This window comes from Tachypleus tridentatus, chromosome 2 (assembly GCF_004210375.1).
Source record: "Tachypleus tridentatus isolate NWPU-2018 chromosome 2, ASM421037v1, whole genome shotgun sequence".
NCBI classification, from domain to species: domain Eukaryota; kingdom Metazoa; phylum Arthropoda; class Merostomata; order Xiphosura; family Limulidae; genus Tachypleus; species Tachypleus tridentatus.
In genome coordinates, this window is record NC_134826.1 from 31358317 (window position 1) to 31383873 (window position 25557).

At 33.7% G+C, this 25557-nt stretch overlaps 1 pseudogene across 1 annotated transcript in view; it reads right to left on the reverse strand.

Annotated features, from left to right (window-relative positions):
* The window catches only part of LOC143240317 (receptor-type tyrosine-protein phosphatase S-like), a 171755-nt pseudogene that overhangs the window by 38639 nt on the left and 107559 nt on the right, over positions 1-25557 (reverse strand). Inside the window, exons 23-27 of the transcript XR_013021713.1 lie at positions 24486-24555; positions 22116-22222; positions 17238-17442; positions 16122-16218; positions 3928-4186 (exon numbers count right to left, since the gene is read on the reverse strand). The product of XR_013021713.1 is annotated as a receptor-type tyrosine-protein phosphatase S-like (transcript). The remainder of the gene's footprint in view (positions 1-3927; positions 4187-16121; positions 16219-17237; positions 17443-22115; positions 22223-24485; positions 24556-25557) is intronic.

Genomic DNA, 25557 nt, shown 5'->3' on the forward strand with positions numbered 1-25557 from the left:
TTTTGGAGAAGGAATGAACTATCTGGATAAAGGAGAAGACAGTAACATTGACAGTGAATATATATGACCAATGACACCCACAGGCCAAGAGGAGAAGGAAATATGCTTTGAAGAATAGGAAAAACAAAGAACAAGAAATAATGGGGTCAAACAGAGGTCAAGTAAGGGAATAGTGTGTAATATTAATGTTACAGTCTGGAAGCACCAGACTTCTATGTGGTTGATGTATCCAGAAAAAAATGGAGCAAGAGAGTAAGGATAGGGAAAAGAAAGGTCCTGTGGTAAAAAGAAAAATGGTAGGTATGGAACAGGGCTGCCTGATACACAGATACTGAGCAGACTAAAGACCTGTTCTTAGAAAGCCACAGAAGAAAAAAGGAGATTAGAGGAATCACCAGACAAGAAGTTGGAACCCTCCTGAGTCGGGGGTCAGGTGTGAAAACATTCCACTTCCACTGGCCCACAATCACCAATGAAGGACAAATGGAATAAACTAAATGAAACACCAACTGATGTGAAAAACTGGATCTCTTTCTCTGGCACTAAACAACAGCCAGACATGAAGGTAAAGAATGTGAAGTGCAGGATGGAGAACCAGCAACTGTGGTTGAAGAAGAAGATCAGGGAATAAGAGGAGAGGAATGGAATGAAACAACCATAACTGAAGAAAGTGAAAAAAAAATACAATTTAGTGGGGCAGTAAGGGGCAATCAGAAGTATTGTGCACAGTATAAAATGTATGAGGGAGACTACCCAATGAAGTTAACAATACGAGGATACACATAAAATATATTGTATGATCAATCCTGTTTTGAAAGCATCTATAGCCAAAGCTTGAGGGTGGGGAACTAGCATTCAAAACAAGGGGAACTGGTGGGTGAGGGTGGAAAATGCATAGATATGATCACAAAAACACCAAGAAACTAGGGGATGATGGGGCCATATCAATGGATAAACCCTGTCTGGTAAAGAAAGAAGATCTGCCATGAAGTTGAAAGCACCTGGTATGCAACATGTCAAACAAATGTGATGATTATGCACCCAAAAGAAAAGATCCATGGTGAGAAAACACAGGAATCTCAAACAGATGTCCCCTTGGTGATTGGTATTAGTCATCACTGTAAAATAGTTAGAGTGGATAATGACCAACTGACCCTGGAGATAGGAAAAAATGATCAATAGCCTGATGAACATCAAGTTCAAGGACGCTGATATGAAGAGAATGTTCATCCATGGATCAATGACCCAAAAGCAATTGGTGGTTCATCCATGCACCCTAGCTTTGAAAGGATGCATCCATGAATAGATGTAAATATGGACATGGAGGAGAAAGCAGAACCTTCCAATGGATGAGCCTTGTTTAACGACCATTAAAGATCAACCATAATGTAGGAAGGAAGGAAAACCCCAAGGGATCCAGAGCAAGGTTCATTTGATCATGGAGGGCCCATTGAAGAGATCACATATGAGCCTGACCACATCCCCCAAAACAAGAGAACATCATGAGTCAAAAATTGAAGGAACAGACAGGGCATTCTAAATAGCTAGTCACATAGCATGGAGTTGAAAAAGATTGGGCTCCACTGAGATGGGTGTTGATAAAAAACCCAAATGAACTGGGTACTGATTAGGATGAAGGAAGGACTTCTCCCATGTAAATAACCAGTCAACCTGAGCAGTTTCAATAAGGAGCTGACAAGTATGATATGCTAACTTTTTTTCTGAAGCAGCAAGAAAAGCCAGTCATCTATATAAAATTGAAACTCAACCCCAGAACTTTAAAATGTAAAGTGAAAGTTCACACTACTTGCTACAAAATGTACACCATCAAAGTCTGCACAAAGAGTGGGATGTGAAAGCAGTAAACAACCCACAATGCACAAACTGAAGGAAAGGACAAATATGTTGTGATATGGAAATATGCAGGTAGGCATTAGAGTTCTTCATCGTGGTCATCCAAAGACCTGGATAAAAACCATCTCAAGAAGAAATAGGATTCCATGGTGAATTATGGAGTATGAACATATCAATTGAGACAGAACACATCAATGATTGCCTTCCAGTTTTCAGTGTTTTAAGGAAACACAAACAGGCGAGAGTACCCCCACTCCCCAAAACTGCATGAAGCAAGTATGATAGCCTGTGATGTGAGGAAGTCTTGTACCACTTCAGATAGAAGAGAAGGTAAAAAATAGGTATACTAGATAAGAAAAGAAGGGTAAGAAAAGAATAGCCAATTCAACATGATTACCAGAACACAAACAATGGAGATGAACAGGTTCACCTAATGAACAAAGGCTAACAGACTTCTCCTAGCAGACCCAAACCCACTGGGTAGTCACTAGAACCATTGTTGGCAGGCAATGTATTGTCATAAACAATGACAAATGGTCAAAGACTTGGAAGAGGAGGGTTGGTAGACAGAAATTAGTACCATGATCAACTTTAACAGAAATAAATGAGTCACCAGGTAAAAAACGGTGGATTGTTGTTGGACCAAAACAACCCTTGAGTAAATAGGCTCCAGAATTGTGTCAAACATAACGTCCCTCAAAAAGTGGGCCATCCAGAGGTCCTATAGATAAGAAGCCAGCAAACTGGTCTACAGCAAAATGGCAACAAGAACCAAAGGGTCCCAACAACAAAGAAATCAAATTTGCAGAGTTACAGTCAAAGATGGCAGATGGATCAATATGGAACTGAGGAGGGAGATGATGTTCAAAAACACACATCAGGGTTTCTGCAAAGAGCCTCTTACAAGAGATGGTTCAAGAAGAGGTATGTTAGAAAGAGTAGTCAAGATACAACAGGAATACTGGTCATTGGGAAGATGAACAACCCCTTCAAAATGGGCAACACCAAACCTCAACAATTTTTGGTCCAGACATGGACAGTCTGCCCTATGATAAGGCAGCAGAATGATCTAAAATCTATGGAGGACAAAACATACTAACACCATCACTCAGCTAGGAAAATTTGTAACAACAGATATCTGAGATACAAATTCCAAAAAAGTTGATGAGGGCAGATAGAATCCTCAAATAGCATTTGAGAACACCAAATGATCAAAATCTTTATAAACTTGGCCAGGATTGAAGGGCATGGAACAAACGTGGGTAATGAAAGTTGTCCAATATACTGCTAAATCTCTCTGCAAATAAGTGTTGATAAAGTCCCCAATGTATCCACACCATCTATGGCCTAAATTATGACATTAGGCAAATGGGATGTTCTGAATTTCAGAATTCATGCTTGATACTAAACAAACAAGAAAAATATTTACTAATAAAACAGGGGTAAAGCAAACGTTTTCAAAATTAAAGTGGAACAATTCTTGAAATAAAGTAAAATCACTCTAAATAAAAAGAAAGACATCTAAACATAAATAGTGCAAAATGAGAAGTGACAGTTCAGTAGTAACACATAGAGAGAGTCATATGTGTTATGTAACAGTAGTGCTATTCTGTTGCTGGAGAGATGATGTGATTGTTTGCATACGAAATATTTTGGAATCTTTGATTCCAATATAGGGATGCAGAAGACTTTTGGCATGCATTATAAAAAGTTTGCATACAGAAGGTAGCACAAAATGGGAAAAGCTAATCTTGTGAAAAGAGGAAAGTACCAAACAGAATTAAGATATTATTCAAGAACATTCAAAAGAGACTTCAAAAACAATTTATTTTATTCTTTATGATATTGTAGAAATATATGTAACACAGTTTTATATTAAGTGCATTTTTACACAATTTCAAAGAATGCATTTTTTACATTTTTTATTTATGAAAAGTATTGTGAAAATGTACAACAATAGCCTTTTATACAAATAATGATAATAATATTTTTACAGATACTGAACTAGGATTTTTCAAAATACTATATCATAACAGAAAGATAGCAAAATGAAAATGTATTTAAGCAAATTACCATGTCAAACTGGGAAATTGTACGTATTCTGATGTTGTACCTTTCACCAGCCTTCAAAGCCATGTTCATAAACCTTCCATAGAGTTTTTCATCTCCAACAACAAAATAAAACCTACGATGTTTGGAAACTTCACTTGCATCCAACTCTGCTGTTATGTAATAACTAATATTGTTTTCCATGCTGCCTTTATAATCCTGAAGTTTTCTCTCATCAACACCAGCTTTATTGTCAGCTTTCTCAACAATTATCTGATATTTTCTATTGGAAAAATCCATGTAATGTCAGTAAATATACTGATTAACTCTGAAAGCAATGGGATATATCCTTATTAAAGAGTATAAACTGAAATTACTCTCCCATGTAAATAGTTTAACAACAACAACAGTCAAGTTATTCAACCAACCTATTATCTCAGTAAGTTCCTTCTTTTATGCTATGTCAGTTACACTACAGTGCTTTAATGTACAGGGTGGCACGTAAGTCCTTATCCATCCATATATCTTATGTATCCAGTGTATCTGTGTGCTGTCTCTCATTCTCACTGTATAATATTATGCAATACCATGTTCTGTGAGACATTTTCCTCAACATAGCAGGGGTTATTGTTCCAAATGCTGTGATAACAGCTGCTTTCAACTCATCATTAGTATTATAACATCGTTATAATAACATATGGATGGGTTGGGGCTTACGGGCCACCCTGTATATTAAACAAATAAAATACTTTAACTTTTAACAATTATACAATACATACAATTTAGTAAAGCATAAATTAGAAATATACTAATAACAACTGTACTTGTGAGTGTGTAACAGATTATTTAATAGATAAACGCTATATTATGTATTTAAATGAGTTTTGTAATACATAAGAAAAGCAGCTTTGCTGTTATATTATATTTTTAAAAAAATTATACCCTATAAGGATGGCTGTGTTTAAGCCAGTAAATAATAATCATAGTATCATATGTAATTTTATAAATTATAAAATGTGCACAGTTTCCACAATACTTCTGGGAAGTACTACAGGGGAAAAAGTATTTGTCTGTGCTCTTAGGTCATATCCAACATATTACATCAGAATGATTCAATGCACAGAGATATCACTTTTTTTAACTTTTACTCATATAAACTGTAATGTTTTCATATATTAAAGATGCTACCATTTACTGAAAAAAAAAGTTCTTTTAAGAACTCCAAATTTTTTAGTATTATATTTAAAAATAGCATCAATAAAAATATAATCAAACTTTCACATGCAGTCCGAGTGAAAGTTGATTCGTGTTGTAAGGAGAGTTTATTTAAAATTATGTCCTGTTTTTAAAAAATAGTTTTCTTTCTAACTGCCTTGAATACCCAAAAAGTGAAATTTTTTATGGCTTTTTGTTTGTGCTGCCATTCATTAAATAATGCCACATTTCATATATGCTTCAATCACTACTCCACACATTAAGATCTTGTAGTTCACCAGAACAGATGAAATTATTGTATGTATTATTTCAGTCACATACATATATAGATAGCTATATAAATGACAACATCATTGCTCACTTCTAGTGAGATATTCTAAGTAAGTTATACTAAAACTATTCATAGCTTATAAAATTTCACAGACAAAGCTGATAAACTCCATTATATTTGTCTTCACTTACTATCACTAATCTTAGACTTATAATTCATGAGAGACAAAACTGCTTGACAAGTGAAACCTTTGACAACACATACTTAACACAAATGAGACAATACATTCATACAACTTTGTTTGTCCTAACCATAAGACAAGTCTAATTGTATTAAGTCTTTAATGCTGTTATAACCAATAATTTTTCATAACTTTGTATATTTTAATTCCTGAGAAAAAATGTCTACTTCCAAACTTTTGAATGACAGTGTATAAAAAGCAGCCAGATGTATTAGTAATAATTACACTAAATGTATGAATATTTAACAGGTAATGCAAGAGGGTGTGCTAATGACAGCTATACTGAACATATGATTGTTTAACAAATAATGCAGGAAAATAAGCTGCTGACAGCCATACTCTACATATGAATGTTAATATAATGTAGGCACTCATACACATAGCTGTCCTCAAGAGTTACACTATATTATTTATATAGAAATGTGATGCATAAGGCACCAAGCTGTACTAATAAAAATCACACCTATATTGTATATATAAGCACTACATAAAGAAGACAAAAGTCCCACAAATAGTTCCACTATATATACAGAGATGCCAACTATTTCAAATGACTGAGCATAATGATTGTAGATAGAGCCCTTTATCATTTGCAGCTACTAGGCCTGACCAATGTCTCTAAGCTGTTTATTATTATATTATTTTTATAACTATTATTATTTATTACTACTAGAGATTGCTCATTTATGACTGGATACAGTTTTGAGTCATCCATGTCTGAGGATCCATCTGTGGCTAAACTGTAAACACTGTTAGTAAGTATGCTTGAAATGATTTTGTCATCTTCACAACCCAACATTTGTACAATGGCTGTAGTTTTGGTTCTAGCACAGCCATATTTTTTTGCTATATCACAGTCTGGGAACATTTTTCTGAATAGATGTCCTGCATGATTGGCTACAGCTAGGGATAAATTATGAGCAATGACGAATTGCGTGAACATCACTTCTGCATTTATGGTTTCATATTCTGAATTATTAATCATAAGTGTCGTTATCTACATCGTTTTTGTCTTCGTCCAGATTGTTTTTGGTAAGATGCTGATTTTGTATGTCTGGAACAATCATTTATACCGCCATGTGCCACAGAAAAATCGATGTGACAAACTGTACAAAACGCATGACTCTCACTGACTTTTGATGTAATGACTGGATATTTTGCACTATACTCTTTCCTAAATTTTTGATTCACAGTTTTAGTCCTTTTAGATTTGCCAGAAACAACACAATCTGGTGAACAATGCCTCTTTTTTTCCAACTTATGAACGATCGCATTGGTGTTTCTATGCTACTTAGAAAACGAGAAATACCCATCTATGCGAACGCTGATTGGCTGACAAGCACTGATGACGTAACTATAGATTCCCCAATGTACCCAGTATGGAGAAGCACCGCATTCAAACTATTGGTACACATCGGAGATACAAATATTTTTTATTATTTCAAGCACAAACATGATTATTGCAATTAGCCATTTGGATTGTCTTTTATTATCAAAATTTATTTGTATCTCACTAGAAATTTTCCTTTCACCCCTTTCAAGCCCTGGGGGAACAATTTATCAATTTGGTAGTTGCAACAAGTCGTAATATTTGTCTGTATGAGCATATAGTCGTAATGTATACACCAAAATCGTAACGATTATGCTAAAATCGTAATGGTTGGTATCTCTGTGTATATATATATATATATGTGTGTGTGTGTGTATGCCTTGACTGTATAATGTTGACCTATGAATAATTTAACTACAACCTTGGTAAATATATAGCATAAGCATTTTATAAATATGTAACATTAGCCAGTTCCTTTTTCATAGACCCTTTTAACTTTAAAGATATTCTTAATCGACTAAATCATAAAGCCTTAATGGCCAGTTTTGATGCAATCTCCCTCTTCACAGGAGTCCCAACAACTGAGGCCTGCAAGATAGCTTTAAAACTTTATATCCAAGACTCAAACCCATTGATACACATTTCCAGCAACCAATTAGCAACCCTTATAGAATTCACTACCACCAAAACTAACTTTATGTTCAATAACCAAAACTACCTTCAAATAAATGGCCTAAGTATGGAAAATCCCATGTCACCAGTTCTAGCCAACATTTTTACGACACAGACTGAATCACAAGCGATCAATTCAGCCTTACACCCACCACTATACTGGTACAGGTATGTTGATAATACAATTGCTGGATTCACATCTTCAGAACATACACTTAGTTTTTCAATCACATTAACTCAATACACCCCAACATTAAGTTCACCTGAGAACAGGAAAAAAAACAACCAAATAACATTTCTTGACCTCAAGATCACAAGAAAGAATACATAATTCAAAAGAGAAATCCACAGAAAAATTTGCACATATTGGACTATACATTCTCTGGGACTTAGCATATGCAACAAAACAGAAACTAAACATATTAAGAAACCAAATAAACATGGCCACAAAATTATGCTCACCCAATGAAATCAACAAAATAAAGCAACACTTCATCAACACCAACAAATTTCTTCCAAAAATCGTTGAAAAAATTATACTCACACACACACCTAGATCAACAACAAACAAACAATAATAAATACCAAGAAACAACAAACTATAAAACTTTAATATACTGCATACCATATATTCCCGATATCAGCAAAAAAATAACCAATATTTAGAAAAAACTTATAACACAACACAAAATTCCAGTAAACACCAAATTTATTCAAAAACCAGGTACAAAACGAAAGTCCATATTACGTAAAAACTATACTGACAAATACAACACCAACATTACTTATAAAATACAAAGCAACAACTGCCACAACTTCTATGTTGGAGAAACAAGAAGAAAAATGCAAACTAGATTCAAAAGCAAAATCAAAGAAGCCCTACATATACAGCAACTAAAACCAAAATTAAACCAGTACAAAGAAACACCTTTATACCTATACCATATAATAACTTAACATCCACCTGCATCGCCCCTACAATCCCACTCCTTTTATACTCTCATCCCTAAGACATGTGTCCATCAATGGTCAGATTCAAACTATTTTTACCTTAACCTGAAGTTAACCTATGAAGGTCGAAACATTGTTCTCTCCTTATCATTAAAAGTGCTAGTACCCATACCAGCCATTCTGAGATACAATTATGGACAATAATTTACATGTTTTGGAAAAAATTGTTGTTCAAAAATTAATTCTGATTGCACAAGTTTAGGTGTTGCATGATATCCAGGGTTTTTCACATGCATTCAAATTGAGTCACTGAATCAAGCCTAGTCTAGCCTCTTTTATTTCTGGTTGTTAAGACAGGAATACAAATATTTGTGGTTTGGTTAACATTATCTGATTAGTGATTAAAAATATAGTAAACAAAAACCCATGTTAAGATTTCTTGAAGACTTTACTCTACTCCAGTTGTTATCTGCTGTTGTATGCTGCATGATGCGTGTCCTTTAACCACAGATGTATGTTCAGGTTGTGCTGTCATGTCACCCAATTATGCATTGTCTTATTTCCTACAGATAATTGGTATCCTAAGTTTATTTTAATAAAAGGTCTTTTGTAACAATTCTTAAGCATAGGTTTGCACTAATTTTTAAGTTATTTTTTTACATGCATTGATAGGGTGCAAATGCATTTCTGTGTCTATAGCAGGAAAAGTGCCAAAATTTAGGAGCTATTTATGCTTATGTTAATAATTAAATTCAGCTAAAATGGATGACAACTTGCATAACTTACAAAATATGAAAAAAATCAAGAATGACTAACTGACACTTGGCTTTATGATTACAGTTGTGATGACTTTTATAATTTTCATGACAATGTGATTGAACAACAGGAAAGAGATTATAATGTAAAACAAAGAACTTAAATATATTTAAAAATTGTATTCAGATTACACAATAGGAAAACTAGAGAGATACAGTAGTGTCTCGATTATCTGCTGTTTTTCCTATCCATTAATATTTTGATCTTCATGGAGCAGCACAGACAATCAAGGTACCAATCTATATTTATTTACTTTCAAAGCAATGAATACATACTAATTATCACATAACATTAAAAATAACTTTACAATATTGCCTGAAATGACTGCCTTTGGTCCTATGTGGGTCTAAACAAGAGCACTGATTGATTGTATGGAGAGAAAAAATAACATTAAGAAGTGCTGAAAATGCCACTAAAACCCTTGAAACAAAGTTTGATTTAGGCCTCAAAAATGTAAAAATACTTTTGAATTTCCAATAATTCAGAGTTGTTCTAAATTTGAGTTCTATTTTGTACAGCCCAATGCATGAATTAAAAGGGAGAAAATATACTAGATGACACAATGAAATTTTAGTTGCTATGGTAATCTGGTGCCCAGAATTTGTTGAGGCCTATATATGTATAATAAAGAAAGCAAAGAGGTGCATCAAGTCTCTTCTTCCTAGAAGCTCAGTTAAAAGACATTTATCTAAGTAGTGATAAAAACGGAATACAAATCTTATAACCTGAGAGACTCCCAGTTTGTCCCTGAAGAAGAAAGGTCCACCTTTTGAAAGCACTCGGGTTATACGGTTTCTATTTCATTTTTATCAAGACTTCTTGGACCTATGTGTTTTTATAACATCATGAGTATCTAAGTAGTGAAGTATTAAAAATTAGTTTTTAAATGATCTATAAGCTGCAAATTTTAACATTTTCATATTTTGAAATTGTATTTCAAATAGCTAGAAACCTCTTCTCACCCAAAGCTACTTCAATCCTAGTTTGCCTTCTAAGTACTGCAAAAAAAAAATGCATACATCAGTTTCTAACCATTTCAGAAAATGTTATGGTCATATGACTACTCTCCACAAATTGTTCTGCACTTTCTAACCATTTCAGAAAATGTTATGGTCATATGACTACTCTCCACAAATTGTTCTGCACCATCTATACTAGTGCAACTATCTTCCTCTAATATTCTAAAACAGTCCTCACTTTCAAGAATTTTTTCAGGCACAAACCATAATATTGGTGTTTCAACAGTGATAAAAGGTGTAAAGTGGGTGAAGGGAGGTAAGTACCTATTCAAAATAAATTTTTAGAGTAAGAAAATCTTAATTTCCCAAACAGTACTACATTCTCTCACTTAAAGCTAGAATCTTAGATTGCCAAGGCAGAGAGGCCAGAGAAGACACATCACTTTCAAATCAACTGTAAAGTCATCACACTGAAGAAATGGGTGTGCTAAGATATGAAAAGAAAGCACACCAGTGGGGTACAACACAATTTCTGGTACAGGTATGCTCTTCAGTCAGCAATCAATACAGTAAAACAACTAGGGCAGAAATAAATTGACAGGTATAGCTGAAGTCATTAAACAGATGTGCAGCACTGAATCACTGTAGGAAGTGCTGGAAAATCATGGGATAAGTTAATACGGTATTTACAAAAATGAAAAGGCTTGTGTTTATCTAACCACTTTCTCTAATAAGACTGTGCTGAAGGAAATGTCTTGAGTTACATCAAATTATGCCAGGTGCAGTCTATACAGGCAGAAACATCCAGGAGAAGTGCCTTTGGTATGGAGGATTATGAATGAAAAAAATTACTATTATGAGTGTGATCACAAGTTCCATCATAACTAGTCCTCTGTTCAAATCTACCTCATAACAAACCACTGTAAGAAACAAAGTACTAAACATAGTGATGCCAGTAAATGTGCTCTAGAAAAAAATGAAATAATAATACATGGCTAGGATTTAAAGATCATGAAATATATTTGAATATGTCTAGTGTAGTCCACCCAGGCAAAAAACATGCAAATGAAACATCTTGGGATGCATCAGATTATTCCAAAAACATCCAATGAAAGTGCTCTGCATAAGATACAGATATCAACATGTGCAGTATACCCAAGTGAAAAACCATCCAGTGGAAGTGCCTTACATAACATATAGACATCAACAGGTGCTTTTCCACTTGGATGCATAGGATAAGATCAAGTGTAGTCTGTTTGGACAAAAACACCCAGTGGAAGTGCCTTGGATACTGAATATTACTGTATAATTCACTGTTTGGTACTATAATGATTATAACAACTACACCTCTCTTAGTGCCAAAGAGATACACATGGGCTAAAAAGTTTAATTTTATTTTTTGAAAACCTAATCAGTATGAAACCTCCACAGTCCTCCACTTCAGTGACTGGATGTCCCCCGCTAGTACAGTGGTAAGTCTATGGATTTACAACGCTAAAATCAGGTGTTTGATTCCCCTCGGTGAGCTCAGGAGATAGCCCGATGTGGCTTTGCTATAAGAAAGCACAGTGACTGGAACAGAAATGGAAGAGACTTTTGTGCTCCACTAAAAGAGAAGAGGGGGAAATGCATTTTGGGGAATCAAGAGGAATGATACACCAGAGACAATGGAAGGGGAGTCTGCAATTACCTATTTTGAAAAGCAGATAGACCCCAAATGAAGGAATTCCTGGTCAGTGTGGATGAGCAAAAATCCATGTGTGTTTTACTCATGAGATCCATGAATGATGGCCCAATATAAGTGAAACAAGTAATATTGAATAAAAAATATACATATGCATACCACTGGACAAAGTTGTCAGTGGTCTAACATAAACACCCTATATCAACAGTGAGATGTGTATAGGATCACCACATGAGAAAGACTATATCTGTTTAAGCAAAACACAGCCAGTTAATGCAGTTAATGTGTAATGAGTTGTCCAAATAGCAGCCTGAACAATCACCTCCAAAGGTCAGAAAAAGCAAGTTGCTAAAGATTTAGACAACAAATTGGGTGTCAAGAAACATTATACAGATAATGACTTTCCACGGACAAGTTAGATTATGCCAGTTAATTGAGTTGATAAACCCAATCAATGAATGCAACAGAAAACATATTACAAGACACAGAGGGAATCCTCAAAACAAACAGATGGTAACAACAAAATAAAAGGAGAGTACAAGCTACATAACATATCAGGAAACATACTGGACAAAGAAGTTGATCTGGAATTGAAAGAGAGTACAGTGGGAAAGTGAGGAAATAGGAGAGAAGGCTAAACCACAAAGCCAAGCAGCAAATATCTAGGGAAGGAAGGCCCAATAAGGATAGAGGATAACCTAAGATGAATGGTAAATGATACAGAAAACATGAATGGCATAAATATCAGAATGACAATGACCATAGAAAAGTATGGGCAGGAAGAGAAGTTAAGAGAAAGATGGTAGAAGGAATATATAGCAATGGGTTAAAATGGAGAATGGGACAGGGAACAAATGACAAAACTGAAATCCAATAAGGTAAAACAAAAGGACGAGGAGAATGGATAAGACAAAAGGAACACAAAGGAAAGAATAAAAACAGAGGACAATAAAGCTTTCTAGAAATGGGAAATTCAGAAGGTATTCAACAGGGCAGTCCTACAAATAGAAACGTCTGATCAGACCAACCCTGATAAAGCAATTAGATGAAGATCTGAGAAAGATAAGGCACCAAAGGTAGGGGAGGAAGCCACAGTAGATGAACTAAGGCTTGAAGGTAGACCATTGCTTCTGGTACAGAGACAAGGAAAAAGATGAATGGAATAAGAAATTAAAATGCTCTACCAAGGTTGAGCTTTCAAGTAGAGGCAAGGGACTGAACAAAAGCCACACATGAGGATAGAGTTTGGTAACATCAGAGTAAACTATGTTGTTGAAGAAGAGACTGGAACAGAGGTAAGGACATGGGATGTTTGTTACTCCAATAAGGGCCAGAGCAGAGAGAAAAATGTTTGAGGAGGCCAATTTGGAGCAATTAGCAGAACACAATAATGAGTGGTCTGGATAAGGGAAAACCCTGAAGAGGAGTTTGATCAGAGAATAGGCATATTCATAAAGACCTCTACACCTACTCCCATGGCTGAGGGGTCTGAAACCAGGGAATAAAAGGAAGAAATTTTGGTGTTCCTATGTTTGGAGTCACAAACATATCTATATGTGGTGTTCCCAGTAGAGAACACACCCACCAAAATACCAATGGAAAAAAAGACTACTTCATGGGAAGAATGTGGGTGAGTTGAGATAAGGGATCTGCCATCAGATTCATAATGCTGGGAAATTTACACACCAAGATTACCCTGTGGTAGTCATTCACCCAGTAAAAAAAGAGTCAACATCTGGATATATAGAAATCTGGATTCAGTTCCCCCTTCACTTGGTAATATACCCAATAACAGTGGAACAGTCAGAAAATAGCCACAACCACCTCCCCAAGAAGCAGAAGGAAATGATTCAGAACCTGACAAAAGTTTGATGATGTTGAAAATGGAGGGTAGCTTTCTTGATGGATTACCAGTCAGAAATTTTTTGGGAATTAAGTAAAGCCTCCAATCCACCAAAGAAAAATTGGTAAATAAATAAGTCTCCACTCAAGATGGAGATATGAGAACCCCCACCAAGCTATCAAACAAGGTCAGCTTTAATTGAAGGGTGGAAGGGTGATGGAATGGTGCAAGAGATTGCAGAAATTACACTGGTCAAGAAGCATCCATTGAAGGAAATGCATGTGAGCACAACCTAAGAGAATGAGAGCTTCTTAGGAAGTACATATCCCTAAAAAAAAAGAGGACCTCTTGCACATTGAAAAAAAGAGAAGGTAAAGCTATTGAGACTGCATCATATCCTCAAGCTGAAGGGAAGAAGACTGGGACTACAAAGATGGAGATTAAAGAAAAAAAACCCATGAAATAAGATATTAAGTGGGATTAAGAATGAATTTCTCCAACCATGACAGAAAATTCCCATTCAGTTAACTTTTTGAAGAAGTTAGCAGACATGACTGACAATGACGATTTTATAGAGAGTAATTTACATTTAATTTTGTACCGTTTTGAAAGGTGGTGGATAAAATAGGGAAAGTGACTTGCTATGAGAAAATGTGTCACACATGTCACACTAGAGAAAATTTATGGATTTATTTTGTGAAATATTGCCTTGTAGAATTAAGAAGTTATATACTATTGAAATATGGATTATTAGCTAATATTTTACACTATTTGAAGTGGTATAGCATAAATAAAAAGTAATTTAATAAAATTTTGAATGTAAGACACTGAAACGTTGTTTCATGTGTAGTAAACGATACCCCTAGCAGTAGGATTAAATACCAAATTCATAAAAACAAATTTTGAATCCAGAAAACAGAAATATTTCTAAAATAAACAAGCAGAAAAAATAGAAATTGAAACTTGAAGTTGTAATTGATACTGATATCAATTTGGGATCAAGCACAATCAAAATTTTGTAGTCACATGGAAAGCAAGTTAAAACACATGTCTACATATTAGAATGCAATCAAGGAAGTAACGACTGTTCTAGAATAATAGAGAGAGAGAACACATGGCAGGTATTTCAGTTTAAGATTTAATTGGCACTTAGCTGGAGCTCTGGGCCAGAATCGAATAGGGGGTGCTTAGAAATTTACTTTCTCCTTGCCCCACTCATGATTGAATAATAGGTTAAGCCATGTGTAAAAAAACGAAAAAAAACACAAAAAAAACTAGTGCATATTTACATACATAAATACCCACGCACATTACTGACACATACATTAACAAACAAACTGTGATTATGGATGAAAAGCAAGCAAGCAGCAAAGAAAAAAATAAACAACAGGCACTATCTGGTGACTATCACAGATTCAACAGCTGATATGGGACTTACCATCCTTCAGAGAATAATATAGAAGGATAGATGTACTAGTATATATGGCACAGTACAATCAGTGAAGAGTAGTCATATAATCAGTACATGTTCTGAAATGGCTCAAACTATCTGGGGTACAAAAACTGGGGTGCTGTGGCAAAAGCTTTTAACAATGCTTAGAGGGTAGACAAGGATCAAGATAGTTTTGGATGAGAGCAGGTAGTCTCATTTTGGGACTACGATAGTTTTATTTAATTTAAATTTTAGTAAGAAATAATGTCCTTATATTAATATTAAACTTGCTTTGTAATCTATAAGTGTTCCATCTGTATGTTGTTCACCTTGATGTTTTAATGAAATTAATTTCCGAAAATTTACTATTTGTACTTTTATATCTAGTAGTAAGGTCTAGAAGAACCACAACAACATTAAATAGGTTTTTATCCTTATAACAAAGTAGAGATTCACACTATTGTACAGTAGTATACAATATTCTAAATTAAATTAATTCATTATGTTTAAAAATGACTGGCTAAATTTAAAGAAAATTCTAAAAATGAAAACAAGTAGTAGAGTTTTAAAATAATTGCTCTGAACTTTTCAGTCAAAATATATTGTATCATTTTACAAATATATCTGACCATTAGAACAAGCTCTTATGATTCATTTTTAGATTTGCTGTTACAAAACATTTTGAAAACATTTCTAGCCTTTATGAAGTTTACTGTGATAATATAAAGCATATAGTCTATATAAGTTAACTCAGTTATTAGCTTAAGGTACTAGCTGTCATAAAAACTTATGCCAATGTCTTACTTCACTCCTATATGGTCTGTTGGTGTGAAAATAATAGGCACACTATTTTCAGTCACATAGTCATTCAAAATAATTACTTTTGGAGGTGCATCAATTTCTGTAAAAAGAATACAAACATAAGACATATGTAGATAAAATAACAGCTATGCAATCAAACAGTTAAAAATGAACACTGCACAATAAAGTTTATTTTATTCCTAAACACATACTTGTAATTCTTCTGAACTTCATAACCTTTAAAAAATTATTCTTACAATTACAATACAAGATATTTGGATGTGTCCTACGTTAATATTTCTACAGTTCCTAGTTACATCAGGGACTTTACTAGGTGGCTACATACTTTCATTTATTTTCATTTAAAAATTCTGAAATTTCAGACTCCCACACACACACATAATTTCAATTTTAATTCATAGTTCTATCAAATTATCAACAGTTCCAATAAAAGTAACAAAGAATCTCTAAAACAAACTTTCTTCATATTGTCTTGTTAGAGAAAAAGATTTTTAAAGAAGGACATTGCAACTTGAAATAGACAATAAATTAGTGCCTTTTATTTATAAAAGAACCTTTGATATAACTTGTGACACATATAATTAATTAGGTGATTATGACCAGGTAGAATAAAATAAAGTGACTAAACAAGATTGTTTGAAAATGTATTAATAACTGGTACAGCTAAGCAACATAATTTGGGTGCATGCACAAGTTCAGAGATAAAAGGTGGTGAAAAAACGAATATTTTCCCTGACTTTCTTACCCCTTTTTATATTCTGTAAATTGGTCAGATTAGTGACCACCCTGCCATACACACAATAAGTATCAAAATGTGACCTGGTAGAAACAAGTAGTGGAACAAACATTAGGTTGCCAGTCATTATTGCCAGACAGGTACAAAGATATTAAGATTGTTGTCTAAAGACCTTAAAATTCTTATGTAGAAAATGTTTTAACATTTAGATGATGAATTTTATCTCCATAAACGAGACTAACTACAGTATACAGGTATACTTTTATACTGCACAAAACTCTGTTAAAAAGTACCAAAGTAAAATAAACTTGTGTTAATTAGAGAATCCTATTATTATTATCCTGTTGGGCAAAAATAATTACCAGCAAATTCTGTCCAGTAGACTGCTTCAGCTTCTTGTCCATAACCAGCTTGAGTAAATGCCCGCACCTGGAACTGATATGCAGTGCTATGATGAAGATCTGTAATTTCATATGATCTTCTTGTATCATTGACCTTGGTGGAGTGAAGTATTAATTTCTTTAACTGATACTGTGGATCAGCTGTAGTGATGGGTTGACACTTAACCTGTCCAAGTGATTAAAAATCAACAATTTCAAACCTTACATATTTGAGAAAAAGGCAAAATATAGATTCATCATTCTATCAAGTTATTATTGTAACATAGCACCATATTAGAAGTATTTTCTGATGTTATACTTAAATGTATAAATATACATGTTCCTGTCAAACAACCATACATTAAGACTTCTAATGCACACCTTGCATGAAATACATTCTACAGAAAACATGCCCCACATTATTCTGTATATGAATGTGCAATACAGGTGTACTATAAATAGCACAAATTTATAGGCTGAAGCATATGAATACAATAGCAACAGCACTACCCATAACTTTACTAGTGATTACAGCACCTTAGGCTTACTTCAAAGGACAGTATCTCCAATAAATATCAAATAGCAGCACAACCAATAACTTTACTACAGATTACAGCAAATTATACTTACTTCAAAGAGTAGCAAACCCTCTAGTAAGTTTATAATACTAAGGAAACGTTTGAAAAATATAATTACTAAAATATATTGACCATGTTAATAAACGTTGTAGAACAGTATTGGCACTATGGGGGCAAGGAGGGCATTAACCCATCAATTTTTTTTCTTGCTCCCCAAATTTTAATTTTACATACATACAGGAAATGGAATATGTTCACATATGCACAATTTTTCTATGAGAGTTTTTTTTCTCTTGCATACTGGAAGTCAACCAGATATATCTTATAATAATTGGTATTTTCTTTAACTCCACATTTTAGGATACTACTGCACTAAATAATTATTTATTTAATTAAATAATTCTTGACAGAATAAATAATAATAATGTCTCATAACTGTCAAAATGTCTCAGAATATGTCTCATAACTAGCAAAATTTTTCTCGCTTTCTAACTATGTCACAAATGTCATTAGAAATTAAGCAAAGGTGGTTGATATTTTTTCTGTCGGAACAAAAGTAAAACTGAAACTGAATCTTTACACTGTCTATTGAGAAAAAAATAAAATAATATGCCATTTCAAAGGTGGAAGATGCCAGCTTTCTATTTGTTACACATAATATATGATTAAAATTACCTATTGGTAGTTTATGGAAGGAAGGACTGACAAGTGTCTATGGCAAGAGTGGTCTGATTTTATATTTTATAACTTTGTAACTACTTCATATTGAAGGTTATAAGTATTTTGCTTTGTTTGAGTGATGACAATATTACATTGTCTCCTGCTAAAGAATTAAAAATAGATCTAGGCCTGCCTTCCTGAAAAATGCTGATAAATACAGTCTTTAGATCAAGAGGTTACAGACATCTTTAAACAATATATTTTGCAGTTGTTAATTATTAAATTAAGTTGGAGTTCTACATACATATGTAGACACATTAAGTCTTACTATTGAGAAGATGGATGTCAGAAAATTTTCCATAAGCCCATATAAATCACAGGATTCCCAGGAAGATGAATTTATCAAAAAGATAGGTGGACCAAGCAAGAAGTACTGAAGGACTGAAGATGAAATAGTCATACATGAAGACCCAATAGAGGATAGAATATCAAACCAAAAATGTGCTGTGGATACCTCTTATCAAGAATATGAAAGTATATTTGGCAAACCTGCTAACATTGGAGAATTACCTGAGATAAGCAGCAGCAGTGAAAAAGCAACTCTGCCTAGGCCAACTTTTGGACTAGGTAGTCTAGTGACATATCCCAAATACCTGACAATAGATCATTTCAACTTGGTCTTAATGAGCCCTTCTGCTTTCCAAAGACTTACTGATGAAAATTCATACCTGAATGGTATAACACATATCCTTTGTTTGAATATTCCACATCTACTGATATTTTACTACAGGTGCAAAATATCAAGGTGAGCAAGCTTTTGTGCCTGAAGGGATCAATACATGGAAAAAACTGCATGGGTGAATCTCCAAAATACAATAAGTTTTACAAAAAAAAGCATAATGATGCATATTTGAACACTGCATGCAAATATAATGCTGATTTAGAATCAAAGTTTTCTAAGAAAACAGTAACCAACAATGTTAATGAAGCTTACTAGATGATTGTGAAAAGAAAAAAAGGGGAATACATCAAAATACATGCAGATAAGTTAAGACTTACAGATGTCTAAAATGTAGCTCAGAGAGGTCATCATGAAAGATACACAGCTAAAAATAAAGGAAACGTTTGGAAATATTAAACTTCTTAAAGACTTATTTCCAAATCGTAAATCACCAACTGTGTGAAAAACCTAAAATGCCAGATATACACACTACAATGTACCAGATATAATTTGTGATATTCTCAATGAAATAATTTTGGAAGAAATAAAAGAATAAATAAGAGAAGCTCTGAACTGTTCAAGCTAGATTGAATAGATTTGGTGTTTACTGGAATGTCGTGTTTTGTTATGAGTTTTTTTCAATGTTGGTTATTTTTTTGCTGATGTCAGGGAACATATGGTATGCAGCAGTGTAAGGATTTGTAGTTTGTTGTATCTTGGGATTTATTGTTATTTGTTTGTTGTTGGTCTATGTATGTGCATATAATTTTTTCAATGGTTTTTGGAGAAAATTTGTTGATATACTATGTGAAAACTACACTGACAAACACATAACACCAACATAATTTATAAAATACAATGCAGCATCTGCCACGACTTCTATATTGGAGCAACAAGCAGAAAAATGGAAACTAGATTCAAGGAACAGAAAAACACACCTTCACATGTTTTTGAACATGGCATATGAAAAAAACACAACATAACTATAGAAAACACCTAGGTACTAAGTAGGGAAAAAAATATAAACAAATGCAAAATCAAAGAAGCCCTACTTATACAACAACTAAAACCAAAACTAAACTAACATAAAGAAACACCTTTATGCCTATAATAATTAGTAACTTAACACCCAACTGTAATGCCCCTTACAATCCCATACCTATTTATACTCTCATCCCTAAGACATGTGTCTGGCAATAGTCAGTTGAAAACTCTCTTTGTTAACCTGAAGGTTAACCTAGGAAGGTCAAAATACTTATACCAGCCATTCTGAGACATATTTTTATTTCAAGTGGGTTTCTCATCATCAAGAAATCATACCTCAAGTCATCTGAATTCACTGTTTTGTTTATCATCTTAACTTGATCATTGTACAAAATGTGAGCTCTGTCACCACTGCGGCTGAGTTTTTCTCAATGCTTCAGAATTTTTTAGATGGTTCTAATGTTCACACACAGTGGATTGTTTTCCAAAGAAAATAAGATATGTATCCAAATGAAAAGCTTGTAGAATTTAGAACAATGTTGGAAACATGATGGGTTTCTTAGGTGCATGCTTTAAGTGCAATTGTACAAAGGTTTGACTGTTGTATTAAATTTCTATGGCATGTTAACAAAAGTGACAACAGTTGAAACCACGTATTAAACACGAGTCCATTTTGGTGCAACTTGACCAGATGTTCATATACTGTGTGCTATTTCTGAGTGACATCATATATGAAGCAAAAGCAGTATCAGGTATCTGCAAATTTCCAAGTTAGGTCATTTAAAAGCAACAGATTTCATTGAGAGTATTCTAGCAGAGCTGCAAACTTACATATAAGGTGAGGAAGCTGGAAATTATTTTCAACATTCTTGTGACATCAGTACCAGAAATAACCTGAAATGTTGCTAATGGCATCAGTTACACAGTTCCACAACCTCTAACATGGATGATTTTGTAGTTCTAATCACACTTAGGAAGTGAGACGTTATATGAGATACCTATGACATAAAATGAGCGACCTTGTTTCCAAACACTGACACTATTCTTGGGGAACTAAACAAACAATTCAGTTGGGAACATCTCCAAATATTCTGTTCCTTATCATTAATTGACTCCAAGTTGGGAAAATTCCTTGATTTTGAGAACATTAAACATCTTTCAGCCCATTATATACTGAATCTAGAAGATAATACAAATGGAAATGAGACAAGCTAGGAAAATAAATGAGTGTACAGGTACAACACATTGAGCTGTCAAGGAGTTTGCAGCATATCTCACTCATATTTATTGTTCTTTTATCAAATTTTACAAGGTTATAAAGACAGCAATTTTGAAACCTTATGTTGGTTCAGTTTAATTTAGTATGCCAAAACTTTGGTATAAATAATGAGTCTCTCTAAAATTACATATGAGCATAAGATGCCCTATTTTGTCCCCAAAAAACTGGCTCGCCCCTTCATATTTTTGATGCTAACACTGCCAATGTTGTAGAAGTATTTATTGTTTATAATATCTACCTTTATAAGAAACTGCACATAGCAGCCAACTTTGCAAACATTGAAAAAAACAACTTCACCAGTGAATTTGTTAAAAGTATTGATTTTAAGAAATAGGTCTAACACTTGAGAAAAATTTTTAAATTTTATTATAAGTGATTAATTCTTAAAAGTACTCAATGAATACAAAACCAAACAATTAGAAGCAGGATCCTAACAAGACTATTACAAGTAACTTATTATAAACGAAGAAAACCATTAAGTGCCTGCTATAAATAATAGCATCTCACAGTAATACAATATAAGGCAACACCCTAAAAAGTTCATTACTAATGAGGGTGTCTTACATACACAAGTAAACTATAAATGAAATAGTTACCCAAGTCAGGGCATTACATACTATAAAATAGTGTAAACTCACCTGATACATTATAATCATGCCATTTGGTTTATCAGGTGGTGCCCATGAAATTTTTAAGCTACTGTTAGTTTTCGATACCAGTTTAATCTGGGTAGGAGGTCCAGGCACTAAAATACATAAAGATGAATAATGATCTGATCATGCATTAAAAATGTCAAAAGTCTTCATATTCTAAAAAAGTAAAACTTTCAAACTGGTTTACAAAATCAAAAGAAGATACAGTTCTACAAACCAGAAATTAGACTTTAAGAAATATTATGTAATGAAGTCATAAAGTAAAATAAAATAAACAAAACCAACTGATGATCTTATACAAAATATCTAAAAATTGATATGCCAGCTTTGCACAGCAGTCATTCTCATCCAGATGGTGGTACAATGGGTTCCATTTTTGTTCCAAAAATGCTCTTTACTCGTTCTTCAGTTCCAACACCCGATTTAAAACTTTTCTGCGAGATAGCCAGTGAACCTCGGTGTGCAGAATTAGGCATTGGTGTTTTGATTCCATGTCTTTGCAGAGTTGAGCAAATAACTGTACCTTTAGCAGTTTTGTTTTGATAAAGTTCACAATGTGCACAGCCTGATATAGAATCAACTTCAAATTGGCTACAAGGGTCTTGATGACTAATGCCTCTGTGTGTAAAAAAAACAGTGAGTTTATATTACATCTGGATTTTTCTGTTTGATGAGTGACACCAAGCTTCTTACATTCCCTATCATAGATGGGGCTCCATCTGTACAAATTCCAACACAAGAATCCCATGAAATCTCAAATTTTTTCAAATATTCAGACAATGTTTGCAAAATATCTTGTTCTCTGGTATGTTTTTCAAGTTCCTTGCAACATAAAAACTGTGTGATTATTTCGTCATTGGAAATGAATCTGACATAAGTAAGCAACTGTGCTTTTCCACTAATGTTGCTCAATTCATCAACTTCAATGGCAAATTTAGAATTCTTCATGCTGTCGAAAACATGCTTCTCAATATTAGCTGACATACAAACTGTTCTTCTGCGAATTATCAGACAAAGGAGTTTTCACAACTTCTTGCTCAGCATCATCACCAAACAAAGTTTTCACAATCAAGCAACTGCTAGGCAGAATCACTTTTTCAGCTATTGTATGTGGTTTTGTCTGTTGAGCGATCAATTCAGGCACTTGGTAAGATACAATCTGCATCTTATCTGAGACTGAGATTCGTTTTTCAAAATATGGTCATTGGAATCTGCTGTTCCAAAAGTCTTTCAAAATATTGAACATCTTTGTTTACTAGATTTCCATGTTTTGACAACATTGGAAAGCTTCTCACCACAGTTGAAACACAGAAACTGAGGTGCATTTTTATTTCCAGTTCATGTGAAACCAAGACTCAGATAGCTATCCATATACTGTTGACAAACTTTCTTTTTTAGAAGTTTGCTTGTGCCTGCTACTGGTGTCAAATTTGACAAGCCTTCTTCAGCACTTTATTCAACTTGCTGGCATAGTTTTGAAGATGATGATTTTGGGTCACAACATGGGCTCAGATCATCTTCATCCTCACTTCATCCTCAGATCATCCTCATCCTAATGATCTTGCTCTCACTTTCGAAAAATATATATCTATTAACTGCAAATAAAAAAATTCATATTCATTTTTGGCACAGGAATTTTTTGAAAATGTCTCTAAATCTTTGATTGTCTTTGAATCTCCTTGCCATGCCTGCCATCCTCTCATGCCATACCAGTGTGGCACACCCCACCGTTTGGGAACCACTGATGTAAAGTTATAAAAATTATGTTTTGTCTTAGTGCTATCTATATTATGATAAGTAACTTGCACTAAGGTCCATACTTCTGTGAGGAGTGGTAAATAAATTAGAGTAGAAGGCAGACTTTGAGAACAAATGTCACTATTCCCAAAATAGAGACTGAGGATTTTTAAATATATTTTCATATAAAATTAAGGACTTAAAACTTGCATAATATTAAAATGTGGTATATCAGCTATGTTTTCATACCAAGCTTATTTGTATATAATGACAATAAGGTTTTGTAATTAAATTTTGAATGTAATTCTCTAGAAATTCGTGACATATGAACTTTGATCTATACATAGTGAAAGATTTAATGAACTATACACAAAGTCTAATTAATGAAGAACACAAAATATTGAATATTTTCTCTGATGAATCAGATAAAACAAGGTTAAGAAGAACTTGTTAAAGGTAAAAAATACAGATATAATTACTTTGCAGGACATTCTTTTGCAAGTGTTAGATCTTCCAGTCATTGTTTGGAAAGAACCCTACTACATAAATAATTCACACCCATGAGTTGCTTGTACCAAAAATACATTGTAGACAAAAAATCAGTTTTTATCTACTTACAGCTCTCCTCAGTAAGAATAGTAGCAGTTTCACTCCAGTAACCCCAGCCAACTCTGGTAGATGCTTGAGCCTTTATAAAAAGAAACAACATAAAATAAAAAATTAAATTGAGGAAGGTTATAATACAGTTATATCCTACAGAGGCCACAAAATTATTATTCTTGGTGGCTCTTGATGTAGCTATTAATTCTACATTTTACAAAGTTTTGTAACATTTTACACTTATTCCCTGTGATTATATACAAATTCACGCTCAGGAATTCTTTGTCTAGTTTTGTAAAATTATTTGAAGTCATTTGTAACATAATTTCTCACAGTTTAGTAAATTGTCTTTCTAAAGTTGTATTCTAATTTTTAAAACAGATATAAGAATTTCTTTATTTTCAAGATGAAATTTAAACTTTTATAGTTAAAACAGGAATTTGAGGAAAACTAAAGAAAACTCAGTTTCTAAAAGACTTAATTATCAGTGCAATAAAATTTAACATTTTCTTAAGTTGAAAATATATTTATACTAACTATTACTCACTTAACTTGTACTGTCTCCAATCAGCAGAAATTTGTGTTCACAAGTAGCCTTGACTCTCCTACTTACCCTCACATATGTTAATGTGATATATCTGCATATTAACAGGCAAATGATTATGCAACAACTCTCCATCAACAGGGTGCAACACTACATCTATCAAAACTAACACACACTCTGTAATCTTGCAGCTGATAACCACTTTGAGATTGGTCAGATCATACCAGGAGGAGGATGGATGGGTTAGAAATGTGAGATATAAGTATCTATTAGAAACACGTTTTCAGTTTAAGAAAATATTAATTTCCAGTATAATTTTTTACATCTTTTTGCTAAAAGCTAAAATCTTACATTGAACAATTGGAGGAATCGACCAAAGAAAAACCATTGGATGTGATAAAGAGCTAAAAGTGACATACCCATGGGAAATCCTGTCACTTCTGAGTCAGGCTTACTCTTTGCCTCTTAGTAATGTGTTGTCAAAAGGGCAGAAACAATGAATGGACCCTAAGAAAAGTTACAGAAATATTGGAACTTCCATCAGCA